General features: G+C 34.7%; 1 protein-coding gene across 9 annotated transcripts in view; it reads right to left on the bottom strand.

Annotated features, from left to right (window-relative positions):
• LOC142337839 (glutamate receptor ionotropic, NMDA 1-like) overlaps positions 1-13,989 on the bottom strand; it is a 112,960-nt gene that overhangs the window by 81,392 nt on the left and 17,579 nt on the right. The window lies entirely within an intron of this gene.

Below are 13,989 nucleotides of genomic sequence, written 5' to 3' on the forward strand. Positions count from 1 at the left end.
AATCGAGCACTTTGAAACTGGAATTTCTACAATTTTTCAACGGTGGAAAAAAATAAAAACAAAAACAAACTTTCCGAAAGCTCTCAAAACTTTAGTCTCCGTCGTTACTCTTCAAAGATTGCAACAACTCAATCTCAGGTCTAAAGGTAGAACGTGTGAGCTTCTTATAAGAGTCAAGAACACAATAGATTATAATTCCAGGAAGAGATCACCCAAAACATGAAATTCATTGGAATGGTTTTTCAGTCAAACAAAAAACTACCCGGGTCAACCACCATAAAACTTTCATTGATTCCATACCAGGTCATATATGATTCATAGTACTCATACTAGGTCATATATGATCATCATGACTTTTCTCTAGTCATCGAAAGATCAAATATAATTTCCTTGAAATCAAACAAAAATCGTTTAAAAAAATTTGAAAGCCAAAAAATCGTATGAATTTTATTTCGGTAGAATATGAAAAAAATTCTTGGAAATCTCACCAGATCATATCTGACTCAAAACACAATGACTGCTGCAGCGGGTTCTTGCATAATCCGTTCATAGGCCCTTTTAATGTAAAATATTGCATGTGCAGTCTATATTTGACTATTTGGGCAACAAAAACTGTGGATTTTGTACATCTTTAGGTTTTTAGATTTTGAACTGTTTAAATTTGAAAAAAAAATTAAACAATTTTTGTATAAATGACCATTTATATGCATAAACTGGATAAAGAAAATATCAGAACTTTTGTCATATAATAGAGAGTTATTCTTTAATTAAGCACCCAATTTTGCGCGGAAACATATAGCGCTTCAGGGTCTTTTAACAGATCACATGCTGATGCTGGGGTATTAATTAAGTGATCCCTATCAATAAAGAAAACAAAATGTAAATGAAAGGACAAAAAATGTACAATTCTAAGTAATTATATTAGCATCATATGCGATTTCTTGATCGTCATATATGGATCAATATATTTCTTTGTTTCACATTATGATCGTAATAAGAAACCAAGCTGCTAGACGAAATCAGGACTGAATCATGGGATTTCAATTTTTTATATATAATGCCCGTTTTCTGACAATGTCAGTTTTACCCAGTCAAATATAATCCAGACAAAAAACAGCCCGGCAGAAAAATCACTGACCAGTCGTAAAATGACTAATTAAATCATTATTGCCCAAATTTATCATTGAAAGCGTTAAAATCTTCCCCGATTTTATACTGAACAGCTAATCACACCAAAAACAGAATGCCCCTTCTATTTTCAAATTAAAAAATAAATGAAAATAATTTCAACTTTACGGCTTTTGAGAGTAAAGAACTTCTGGGATGTAATGATTCAGTATTGATGTTTTATTTCATTATTGGGATGCGCTGTATCAGTGATGTCGTACTACAGCACTAGGGTCCAGGCCCATACTTAACAACACAATTGTAAATGCAAAAACAGAAAAATATTTTTAGGCTCTTTGTTGCAAACTATGTACTGAAATCCAAAATTAACTGGAGATTTAGAAAAACTGTTAACTATTCCAAAAAAACCTGAAAATTTAAATCTTTCCTCCAACTACATTTTGAAATGTTTTGTTGCATGTTTAGTACCCATATACAAAGGTTTTTGTGCCAGTTAAAAATTTTTTTCCTGCTGCAAAATCCTTTGGCATAATAGAGTCATCAGGGTATTTAGAAAGACGGTTTCTATTTCAAAGCGTCAAAATCAGGGTTTCAGTCTCTCGTCTAGGCTCTGTGAACCAAAATGAAATCAAACAGACTTTATGAAAAAAATATATTAAGAGATGTTTCTATATAACGGAACCAACTCAAAAAAATAATTATTTAACTCAAAAAGATAAATAGTTGAATTCGAAACTGTGACATAAACTTATTTTTCTTGCTGCCATTTCTCCCTAGCAATTGCATTGCAGCTTTTAAAAGGCGTTAAAGTTCACAAATCCATTCAAAGAGTTCCTTTCACACACAAAAAATTACTGATAAAATTGTTAGTAATAAAAAATAATATCGTCAGTAACTAGCTTACCAGGAGAGTGGCCAGGAGTGGATTCAGTATCGGATAACAAACACTTCTTAGGCAGAAACCAAAAAACTTTTGCAGTTTATTTCGCAGCCATTTACTCATATGTAATATTTTTACACTACTAGTTTGAGTAGCCAAAAGAGAAATTTATATAAATTAATATAACATTTTGATGAAATTAGAACAACATATATAAGATAATTTTTTATAATTACAAGTATTTTCGCGTGAAATGACTGGCTCATAATGAAGAGCCGTGTGTGTGTGTGCGGATTCAACTACAGGCAGGGTAATGTCATATTAAAATTAAGCGCTTTGAAAAAGTAGCTCATAAATTTACAAAAAGTTTTAAAGCCTCTTACATAAAGCAAGTATCTTATTTTAACTCCCAGAATTTTTGCAACATTCTTACTGAATTCGCCTATTATTTAGACATTTCTAGACTTTTGACTGCATAGGCTAAACTTTTTTCTGCTATTTTACAGGTTTGTGTAGAATTTCACTACAAAACTCCGAAAACTTTTTTTTCAAAAAAGTTTGCATACATTTTCGGCTAACTTTTCAGCTTCTCTTATGAATTCAAGACTATTTCCCCTCATTTTGTTATTTAATGACCTTCAGAACCATTTTAACCACTCCCTTGAATTTCCGTTTGAATGTATTTTTTATTGAAAAGGAAAAATCCAATCAAATCGATTAAGTAAAAACTTGTTTAAAAAAAACTTGACAAGAAAAAGGAAAATATTTGGATTTTTTTATGTCAATTTGATTATTTCTCCAACAATTTTCGAGCTTATCATATATCAGCCAATAGCTTCGTGGTCTGCATGTAAAGTTCAGTTGGAAAGAAAAAAATCTAAGTGGTTTTGAAAAAAATAAGGATGTATAAAACTGCGTCGCCGCTTTTCTAGCCATTTGAATTGTTCCAATACATTTGAGCATTTCCTAATTTTCTCTCTCTCTCTCTCTCTCTCTCTCTCTTTAGTATTTTTTTTCAAATGTTCCAAAGGCTTATCAAAACAATTGAACAATTGAGCGCCTATTGAATAGTCGGTTATTTATGCCCTCACGTTTTTTGAGAAGTGAAATTTCAAAATAAATTTAAAAAAAAAGAATACATCTTGTGCGGATTTTCTAATTTTTGTGAAAAAATCGGTGTTCAAGCTGGCTGAGTTCATTAGTGAAGCTGTTCGATAATTAGCACATAATGATGAAAAGCAACCATAAATCTTCTGGAGAAATAGATACAATACTTTTTTCAGGACCCTATGTTTTAACAGCTAATTTCATTTCTGCTGCTGACTAAAATTTTTCTCAATTATTTGTCTTTTTTATCTATTGAGACGTACAGAACAGACGTGAATACTACGGCCTGTTGAACCTCAATTTCTCAACAATCCAGAATCAATATAACAAGAAAATTTGATAGTTAAAATAGTTATTGATGATTTTTGGTCAGCTGTTGTTTCGGATCATTTCAATGAAAATAATTTCTTTTAGATAAAGTTTTACATCTGGGTATCTATTCAATTTGCTTTTCAAGTCCATAAAAACCAGCAGTTCGCAGTTTGAAAGAATATCTAAGCGAAGGTTTCTAAATTCTTGCAGAGTAAATTACTTTGAATTACTTATAAACCGAAGTGTTCAGAAAAAATTAATATCCACTTATGTTATTCAAAACCTTTTTTGCATTTTGTCTTTTTCAATGTTTCTAAGCATGAACTCTACACCCTCTTTTCGCTCTTTTCCTTTGTTTTTTTTCTGATTGCATATTCTTCCCATACTAATGGCCGCAACTTTTTTCAGAAGCGTTTTAAATTGAAGTGGATTGCAGTAGATTGAAGTAAAATTGTTAAATTCTGTTTTTTTCTTAAGATGATCACAACGAAATTTATACAATTTTTTTTTGAAAATATAAAAAAAAATCTTAGTGAACAGTTTGAAACATCCCAATATCTGATGAACTTTGTGAAACAGTGTTTATTTTGACCTGTAAAACCAAATAAAATAGCACCCGGTAGGGTTAAAGATTCTGACATACTCCTGGCTTTTTAAGACGTTTACCGGACTAACTTTGGATTTTTCGACTTGCTAGTCTCGGCCAAATCTTGAATTTAATTTGACATTGTTGATGGCTTGCTTTTTATTTAGTATTCAACTTTTTACGTTTTGATTTGTTGCTTTCTATTATAGCACATTACTTTCAAAAATAATTACAAGTTCTTCTATTTGCCTCAGCATCATCAAAGACATTAGAAATGGAGAATCGTTAACAAATAGTGTTGTTACTTACGAAAATGTGCGAAGAATTTCTTTTTTCTGTCTCAAATGGTGATAATAATCCAAAACCACAAAAATAAATACTTGTCTCGAAACTGAAAATTTAACAGAAAAACTGCAAAAACTGCGAAGATGAAAAAGTAGTCAAAATTTTAACTGGCACGAGTTATATAAAGTGCCGCACTTTGTAATATTTATGGAACATTTATTATTCATAGTAAAAAACCTGGGAATGGGATCTTTAGGAAAAACTTCAGGGATCTTTCCTTCACCATCGGGAAACTTTCTTATACCAAGCCCCTCCCCCACACACCTGTAATCACCAAGACCAAATGTTGTACAGTTATTGTTTTGAGTTTTATTCAGTTATCATTGCCTACTATGGTTTGAAAGACGACAGGAAAAAACTATCTAATTCGAATTGAAAATCATGTTCTACGCTATCAATTGTAAGCATTCCATTATAGTCAGTAGCGTGAAGTTGAAACACTAGCGAACGTTTCAAAGGTCAAAGGTCAATTATAAAATATGCAGATATTGGCCTACTGATGTTCATATGCATGCCCAAGAGTTTTTCGAACGCTGTCTTGCGTTTCAGCTCCATGAAACTCGCTATGAATGTGATGTTTTGAAGAAATGGGGAGTGAAAGCGGTGAAAAAGCACTTGCTAAAATCGTTTCTTGCTAAATTTCACTGCTATTTTTGGTGATCTCACACAAACAATTTCCCCAAACCCTTCTTCGCTGAAGGAAGCGAAAAATGTTGAAGGAAAAAATCTCTAATGAAATTAAAATCTAATAAATAAAAAAATCTAATGAAATAATAGCAATTGAAAAGTAGTTTTTGTTTCAAAAATGCCTCAGCATGCAATAAGCAGATCAAATCTTCTACTGATTTTTAACAAACAGTACCCCCGTAATCTCAGTTTCAACACAAACCAGAGTAATGGTTTCAAAACAAAATAGTCAGCTGCGCAAATATTATTCTATTGTTTCAAATTATCAAAGAGCAAATGTAAATTCCCGAAAAACTTAAGCCAAAATTAGCCCCCCCCCCCCTAATGCTAATCGAAAAATTACTTCAAAAAATAGAAAAACAATAACTTCTCCCTCCTTACTTGTATTTTTACCTGTAATAACACGAAAAAATTCGCAAAAAAAGGAAAAACAAACAAAAGCAGTTCAAAAAAAAGCTAATCAAACTGGGCAAAAAATTAGCACAACTAGAAGGGCTAACAACAGTATGCAGACGTCTAATGTTATGAGTTCTCTGATAACTACTTTTTATTCTAAAAAACACATTGAAAAAAACTGTAAATTGCAACGTTTTCTTTCACCACTGTAAATTTATGTAGAGCAGTGACTTGCCATTCATAAAAATAAATAGAATCCTAGCAAAACTTTAAATTTCGATCTCAAATTGCAGACCTAAATTGAAACAAAGATGATTGAATAGTTCATCGTAAAAATTAGTTAGGTCGCTACAAACGAGAAACAATAATATTGTGAATTTGAAGTTATTTCATCTTAATCAAAACCTACTTAAGTTTTTCCATGTAAATTCATCTCGAACATTTTTCAAAAAATTAATTCAGATGGGCATTCCCGGCCGTTCTACAGCTTGAAGAAAGTTGTCAGAAACGATTGTTTGTCTGCATTTTCTTGTTAAACACTTTTATGAAAGATTTTATATGTAAAATCCGGCTCGGTGATGTGAATGAGAAATATTTTGGTAATCAAAAACCTAATCATCAATATTTGAAAAAAAACCACTTCAAAAAAACTTTTGGAACAAAATATTTCAATGAACGTAGATTAAATAGTTTTTCAAAATTCTTAAGAGAAAAAAGTAAACTGCAATTATAGTAATCCAAAACAACGATGCTTTATAGGGCGGCGCAAATTTTCAACGAAACAGTGCATTAATCAAGACCTCAAAAAACTGGTTACAGTTCTAACAGTTGTTATATTTGATTTAGCTTAAACTATACAGAAAAACCTTCAATTAGAAGAATAAAACATGCTGAAAAATGAATTAACCAAATTAAGGTGGTCGAGGACAAGGTTGTTGATGAATTTGTTGACGAACCAACAGGAATAGTAAATTTGCTAATTTTATTTACCCAACACTAGGACCCACCATAATTTGAATTTCGAGGTTGCCATAAGGTCATAGTTAGAAAGCATATGAATACCACCAGTAAGAAACTTACAAGCCGACGAGTGAAAAGTTTGAGGGTGATTGCAAACAGTAAAGAGAAGAAAATGGCTGAGCGGGTATTAAGGAAGAGGATTACAGAGTTGGAACGGGAAAGAAGGATCTTAGTGAGCATGGATTAAATAGTCCATGGGAAACGGCTGTTTGCTGCAAGAAGCAACATATTTGAAAATGGAACCCAATCATAGAAAGAAATTTTGAAGGAGATGCTAAAAAGAGAGGCGGAGAAGAACTAAACTATTAATTTGTATCATCATCGTCATCATCGTTTCTATCATCATCATCATCGTTGTTTTTATACCGATAGTTGTTATTTAGCCTAATGTGGTTTTGGTTCCAGTTTTCGCACTGTTTTAAGGTGACTAAGCCTTCGTCATTCACTAACAACACGAGATAAATAGCGGGAGCCGACGGGCCGGCGTGCGTGCCTGCATAACTTTCGCAGTGACCTTCTGATTGCCCGGGCGAAACAACATAGAAACAGGTTTCAGTTGCAAGTGCTGGGGCAATCATCCGTATTTCAGTCGAGCTGATCCCGGAAACATCGTCGGTTGGGTTACGAGACCGCACCCCATCGGGGAGATCAAATAAGTAACGATTCGGTCTCATTTACCGCAGGCTTTTCACCCAGTTTTTGAAAACTCCACGAGAACCCTAATCCCCATTAAGCAAAACTGATAATGCTGAAAACACACAGCTGTAAGAATGCTCACTAGTTCGCAAGATTTTATTTGGGAACTGGGTAACGTCAAGAGAATTAGAGCTGAAAGAAATATAGTTATGTAATTACAAAGTTTTGTTAACAAGATAATTTAGACAATTACATTACTTAATTCTGGAACACTTGAGAAAGCAATTCAGCTCCACCCGACAGGATACGAAATTGCATACATAATTGCCGTAATCGTTGCTTGTTAAGGTGAATCATAGGTCTGGTCTTACGAATATCGATACGTTGTTGGCACTCTTCACACTGTGTCACAACTCGATGGCAAACCAGCCGTAAAGTTTAAACATGATACTTTACGCGGACCACGTGCTCAGGCTGTAAGAGGTTAGGGTGACCCCCCTCCTGATGCACCCTAACTAGCATAGGATACGCGTCATCGCTGTTTAGGACTGGTTTCGAATTTTTGAAGAGTTTTCCGTCTCGAATAGTAAATAGGCGAAGCTTCGTTCTGAAATGCCGTTCTTAGCGGCTAATCAGCTTTAAGGATGTCGCGGATAGCTTTCTTTAATGTAATATTCTGTTTTAGTCTCTGATATCCATTATAATTGAAAGCAATTAGAGTTTTATAAAATTCGCAATTCTGGTCAAATCTGAAAATTTTTACAAGTTGGGACCGAAAATTTGTACCCCCCCCCACCCATTTCGCGCAGTTAAAAAGGTTGAACAGGCTGGGATCACCAACATCCAGGGCAGCCCTAAGCTACTTGCAAACCAAGATTGGTAGTAACAGTCTTACCCAGTACGAAGCTATTAACTCTTATAAAGGGAAATAATGATAATTTCGGGGTAAAATCCGAAACTGACTATTCTTGAGTTTCATGAAGGCGAATGAATAGAAGGTGCAATGAGACCCTGAGCCCACACTCTATTAGGCTGAATGCGAACAATACCCCCTCAAACCACCTTATTTAAACAAAAGACCCCGAAACGCGAAATAGGTTGTGAACAAAGTAAATATCAAAATGTCGGCCATTTTGGAATATTTTAGTAATTAATTGCGCTCATCATGACCAAGCCGTAATCCTGCAAACGTTTAACCGCTATCTAGTCCTAAGGAATTCTTTTATGTATACCAAATGCCCCTAAACACGTTATATTTTGGAATTTGCATACGTGTCGTAATCTGTTTGTGATTTGGAGGCCATCTTGACTAAATTTTAATAAGTGCGTTTGGTATTTAACAGGCCACAATATTACGGCATTGGTATTATAGAATGTAAACAAACACAGCGGCCAATAGCAGTGTAGAAAGCTGAATACTTGTGTCATAATGACGGTTATTTTGTTTAAGCAAACAAATTGTTTGCTCGGCTCAGTATAAAAGCGGCTTACACTATAAGCGCAGCGCAGAAGTTGCAAACTGCGAACGAGTTAACTATCGATTCCTTGGCATAGTTTGTCGGTATTGCTGAGCGAGGGGCTCTTGTTAATCGTGATCAAGGGTCGTTGCGTCAACTTTGCCGGAGCGATTGAGCGAGAGGCTCTGAATAGTCGCTGAGCCGATCGTGGAATATTTGGCACAGTTTTGCCTGTTAGTTTGACCGGTTAGCTCGTATAGCTTTTTAGCCCGGTTCAAATTGCTAGTTAATCAATAAGGGACAGATCGATTGCTCTGGTAGTTTGCTGGTTTACGGCGCGTATCCCGGGTATAAAATCGTACCGTAATCGTATCCTTTCGCAGGATTTTTGGTTGATTTGAGCTTAAGGAATGCCAGTCAGTAGTCTGAGTAACTGTTAAGTGTATCTTAGTTAGTGCTGTAGTTTTGCTATTCTAGTTGGATATTAGTAGCTTGATTGTTACTAGTTTAGATTTATAGTTACTATTACTTTGTTGATTATTTACCAATTTATCTACTAACTGAATAGTTGCACTAACTGAACTGCTTTGATTGAGCCGAAAGAGCAGTGAACGGGGTTATAAACAAGATCAAACCATCTAACAAAACTTTGCAATTAGTGAGATCTGGGCGCTAGTTCCCGTTCTAGGCTGCCTAATAAAAATCAGAATCTTACACTTGCTGATGTCTTGAAACCTATAAGAAAAACCAAAGAAAATAAACCGAATTAACTTTTTGAACAAGTATTCAAACCAATTTTCCCTGGAAATCTCAATGATTGCATGCTTATAGCCAAAAAAATACCTTTTAGACAGTTCGTGAACACCAGGCTACATTTCTTATTAAATGTTTTGTACCATAGTCAACAACACAACATTCCTCGCTTTTCGTTTCAACCAGGCACAAGATAGTATATTTGTAATGTTAGATGTCTCATCTAGCAAAAATTATTTTTTAAATGCCTTTATAATGATCCGTTCCTTCGTATATTTTTGTTCATATGGACCGTATTTGAGGACCTTTCAGTGCCACATAGGACGCATTTTTAAAATCAAGATTAAAGATCCCAGATTCATTGAATACGAATAACTGAGCGCTCCATTTGTATTATGTTGAAAAAACAACTTAGAGAAATTTGCAAAATTAGGAAGATAAGTGCATCAATTCATTCACTATAAACAATTTGCAAATTATCACTCTAAATGAATTCGTCGTGTTTTGTTATGTAGAGAACAATGTTAAGAAAGAAGAAAAGAATTTAAAAAATCTTTTACTATTTTTTGGTATACGATAAACGAAATTTATCTCCTTAAAAAAGAAATAGTAACGCTAAGAAACAAAATCTATGTTGTTCTTGAGGTTTATTTGCATCTCCGCACTGATGACGTATCCGAGTCCGATGTATCGCTCACCGTCATTTGTCTTTTTACTTTACATTCCTTACGCAATATCGGTGTTGGCTGTTCTGGTGAAACCAATTGTGACGCGGATGGTCCAGCTGTACTGGGATTGTTCGGCGGCGCTGCAAGTGGCACAGGTGGGCTAAAGTGAAGGATTTGTGTTAAATCCGGTCGGTTTGTAAAGGCATCATCATGATTTGGATCTCGTTTTGGAATCCTCAATTTTAGTGCTCGTGCCACATTACTCGTCGTTGAAATACAAGATCTAACCAATGAGATAACACTGAAATTATCCGCTGGTCTTTGATTTCCCTTAATTTTCTTACTTCCTAAGTCTTTTCGGATAAGATTTCTCCTATGGTTTGTAATTTTTTGTTCGAGCGTTTTCTCGGAAATTTTCTTGGGTCTGCGTTCAATTTATTGGCCCAACTCTGTATCTCGCTCATTTTTCGTTCCAAATTTCGCAATCTCAGAGTTTCTTACGCGCTCTTCTTGTCCATTTGGTTCTTTGATGTCGCTTGTAGTTGGACTTATCTTCCCAACTGTACTGCCAGGAGCAAGAACTTCATACAAACCATCTAAGTTTTTTTTCTGACGTTGGCTCTAATGGATTTTGCGCGCAATTTTCACTTGAACACTACACTCGCTACACGAAATTGGTCGTGCTAGCCCTTCCGGCCATATGAGCCGCGATTCGCCATCCTTCATTTTTTTCTTGCTCTTTTTGTGCTCGATTGTTTGCTGCACAAATTTCTTTTTCGATTTCAGTATCGGAACATAAGGCCGTGTCTGCCCACTGCTCTTCTTTCAGATAGGATCTGCCAGATATTGTATCTTCATCTAAATAATGTTGAAATATTTTATAATAATTTAAATTTTTATTATTCGATTTAGTGGTGATGTTTGAAATTGGTGTATTGCATTTTCTACCAAAATGTGCCCCGAAGGGTGTAGTGTCTATTGTTTTTTGTGTTGATATTCTTAATCGTTGTAAAATTGCATTTAGTAATTGTTCTCAGTTAAATTTTTTATTTAGTTGTGTTTTCATACATGATAGTTGTCGTTTAATTGTTTGAATAAGACGTTCTACTAGTCGTATTGCCCTATGGTCATTTGCGGGTGCATATATATGTGTAATATTATTTTCTGTACAAAATGTTTCAAACTTTTTCCCCGTAAAACATCTAGCTTGATCTAATCTAAGAGTTTTGCATACCCCGTGATTATATATGTAGTTGTTAAGAAATTTAATTACATTTGCGCCAAAAGCATTATTTACTATTTCGGCTGTCGGGTATTTTGAATATCTATCTACGCTTGTAATGAAAAACTGCTCTATGCCTTTTTCGTTAATTATTTGCCCACAAAAATCTATTTGGATTTCGTCATTTGGTTCAATACATTTTGGTAAAGGTGTCCATTTGCAGTGCGGCATCACCAAGTTTAAGTTCTTACCAATTTCCGTGCAGGCTTTGCACTCACTGGCTTCTGCCAGTATAACCCAATGGATATATGGCCACCAAACATTTTGTGCTAGCGACAGCATAGCAAAGCTCCCTGGGTGCGTTGAGTGGATATCTTCTAATACTGCGTCTTTGATTGCCTTCGGTATTGCAATTCGTTCATCCAGACAAAGGCACCCATGTTTTACAATAAGGTCCCGCCAGTAGGAAAAGATGTATGGGCTAAATTCTTTCAATCTGTCCGGGTCATCTCTGAGCACACAGTCGCGGACTTCTTTCAAAATTGCATCTTTCCCGGTAAGTATTGCTAGTAGTGTTTTACTAAAGACTTTATTGAGGGTATCGGTGAAACGCAATGTCCTCTGCTGCATCGAGTAGACTACCAGAAGGGGTTGTTTCCGTGTTGGAAGAAGTATTTTGGAAGAGTTGTTGGAAGAGTTGTTCTGATTGGAACTTATTCTGAGTGAGTTTTGGGCAAAAAGCAAGTTATGTTTCTCTGGGCTGTATTTATACTCAGCAATTTTTAAATTCGCGCTTAATTCGACATAGTTGTGTTGATTAATTGATTTATTACCAATTATGGGCTCTATTGGGTTTTGCTTGTTGAAATTGTTCACATTTTGCATTGTCTGACTTTTGCAGTGCTTTTGCAGTAAATTTGTTAACGAAATGTGAATTATTTGATGTAAGATTATTTGGTACAAATTGTGAGTTTGAAATTTTAGAAGGCATTTGCGATGCAAGTGGTGTATTTAAATACGGACTAACGTTTGAATTTGAAAGTGTTAATTGGGTCGCGAATGGTAATAACTTTCTACAATGTAGTGATTCTGATGCAACTGGTTTATTATTAAATTGCGAATTATCATTTATTGATGTAGGCATTTGCGGTGCGATTAACTGATTTGAATGATAAGAGGGTGAATGTAACTTAAGTATGTCATTAAGTTTTTGTATAGTGTTTTGTTTATTTTGAAATAGATTTTCATCAAAAATTTTAGATTTTTTTGCTATTACGAAATGTTGGTCATATCTGGAAATTTTTTTAGGTTTTGCGAAAAGTTTGCTGGATATGTAATCCACCAGGCCTATTTTTGCTCCCGGCATATGGAAGTAATCGGTCAATCCATCTAGAGAGTCGACTATTGTAAAATTTATTCGATCTGTGTTCTTTTAATATGGATAGTAGAGCGCAATGATTTGTTATGACTGTGAATTTTTTTCCATACAGATAAAATTTAAAATAGTCAATGGACCAAAATATCCCCAATAACTCTAGTTCATTAACACTGTAACGTTCTTCTGCTGTAATTAGAAATCGCGACGCAAATGCTATTGGAATCCAACCTTCAGGTGTGTTTTGTTCAAAGGCTGCTCCCGACCCAGAACGTGAAGCATCACATTTAACTCTGACGTCTAATTTAGGATTATAGTGACTATTCTCCGTACTGGCAGCAATTTTCTCCTTTAACAAGTTACTATGTTTTTTATGTTCATCTGTCCAAATAAATTTTGTGGATTTTTTCAGAAGTGGTCTAAGTGGATGACATAGTTGTGCTAGGTGTGGTATGAATTCGCCAATGTAATTTACTGACCCGAGGAAGGATCGTAAACGTTTTAGTGTTGATGGTGGCAGTATTGCCAGAATTGCTGCAGTTTTATTTTCAAGAGGTGATATGCCAGTTTGGGTAAATTTGTAACCCAACCATTCAATCTCCGTTTTTCCAAAATGACATTTTTGGAGATTAATTCTCAATTTGTCTTCATCTAACTTTTATAGACACTTTGTGACATATGTTAATTGATCGGTTTCAGAACCTGTGCTAACAATTATTATGTCATCTAAGAAACAAAAGGTGTTTTGTAGGCCTATCAGTGTAATGTCCATTGCTTTTTGAAATTCTGCCGGCATGTAAGTGAGACCGTAGAATCCTGTTTTAAATCTATAAGTAGCAGTAGATTCTCCACAAATAATATTAAAATTACAGTGTTTCGCAGTATCTTTGTGTAATTGCAATTGACTATAGGCATATTTGAGATTGAATGTGGAAAAATATGCTTGTTGACCGTTTTGGGTGTTTGTGAGGTGTTGTGAGATTGTGCCTGTTAGCATGTCAATGTTAGGCATTTGGTGTTCATTTTTGTATATGGCTTTATTTAAAACTTTAAAGACTAATGCTAATTTGATAGATTGATCTTTCGTAACTGAAATCACGATTGGAGATATGAAATGTTCGTCTGAGCAACTAGATAATTTTTCGATATAGCCTTCATTCTGTAGAAGTTCTAATTCCTCCGTAACCCTAGGTTGTAGATTAATGGGAACGCGCCTGCCTTTTTGGTGCTTCGCTGTGATTTTTTGATCAATTTTTGATTTCGCTACATGTGTCTTTGGGAGGCCAATTCTTGAGATTAAATGAGGAAATTTTGCCGCGACTGTCTCTTTAATCTTACATGTAGAATTATTAATACTATTAACACATTTATCATTTTCTGGTTGTTGCTGTTGGACAATTGCAATACCAAGACTATT

The sequence above is a fragment of the Convolutriloba macropyga genome, chromosome 4 (genome assembly GCF_964194025.1).
Source record: "Convolutriloba macropyga chromosome 4, txConMacr16.3, whole genome shotgun sequence".
NCBI lineage: Eukaryota > Metazoa > Xenacoelomorpha > Acoela > Convolutidae > Convolutriloba > Convolutriloba macropyga.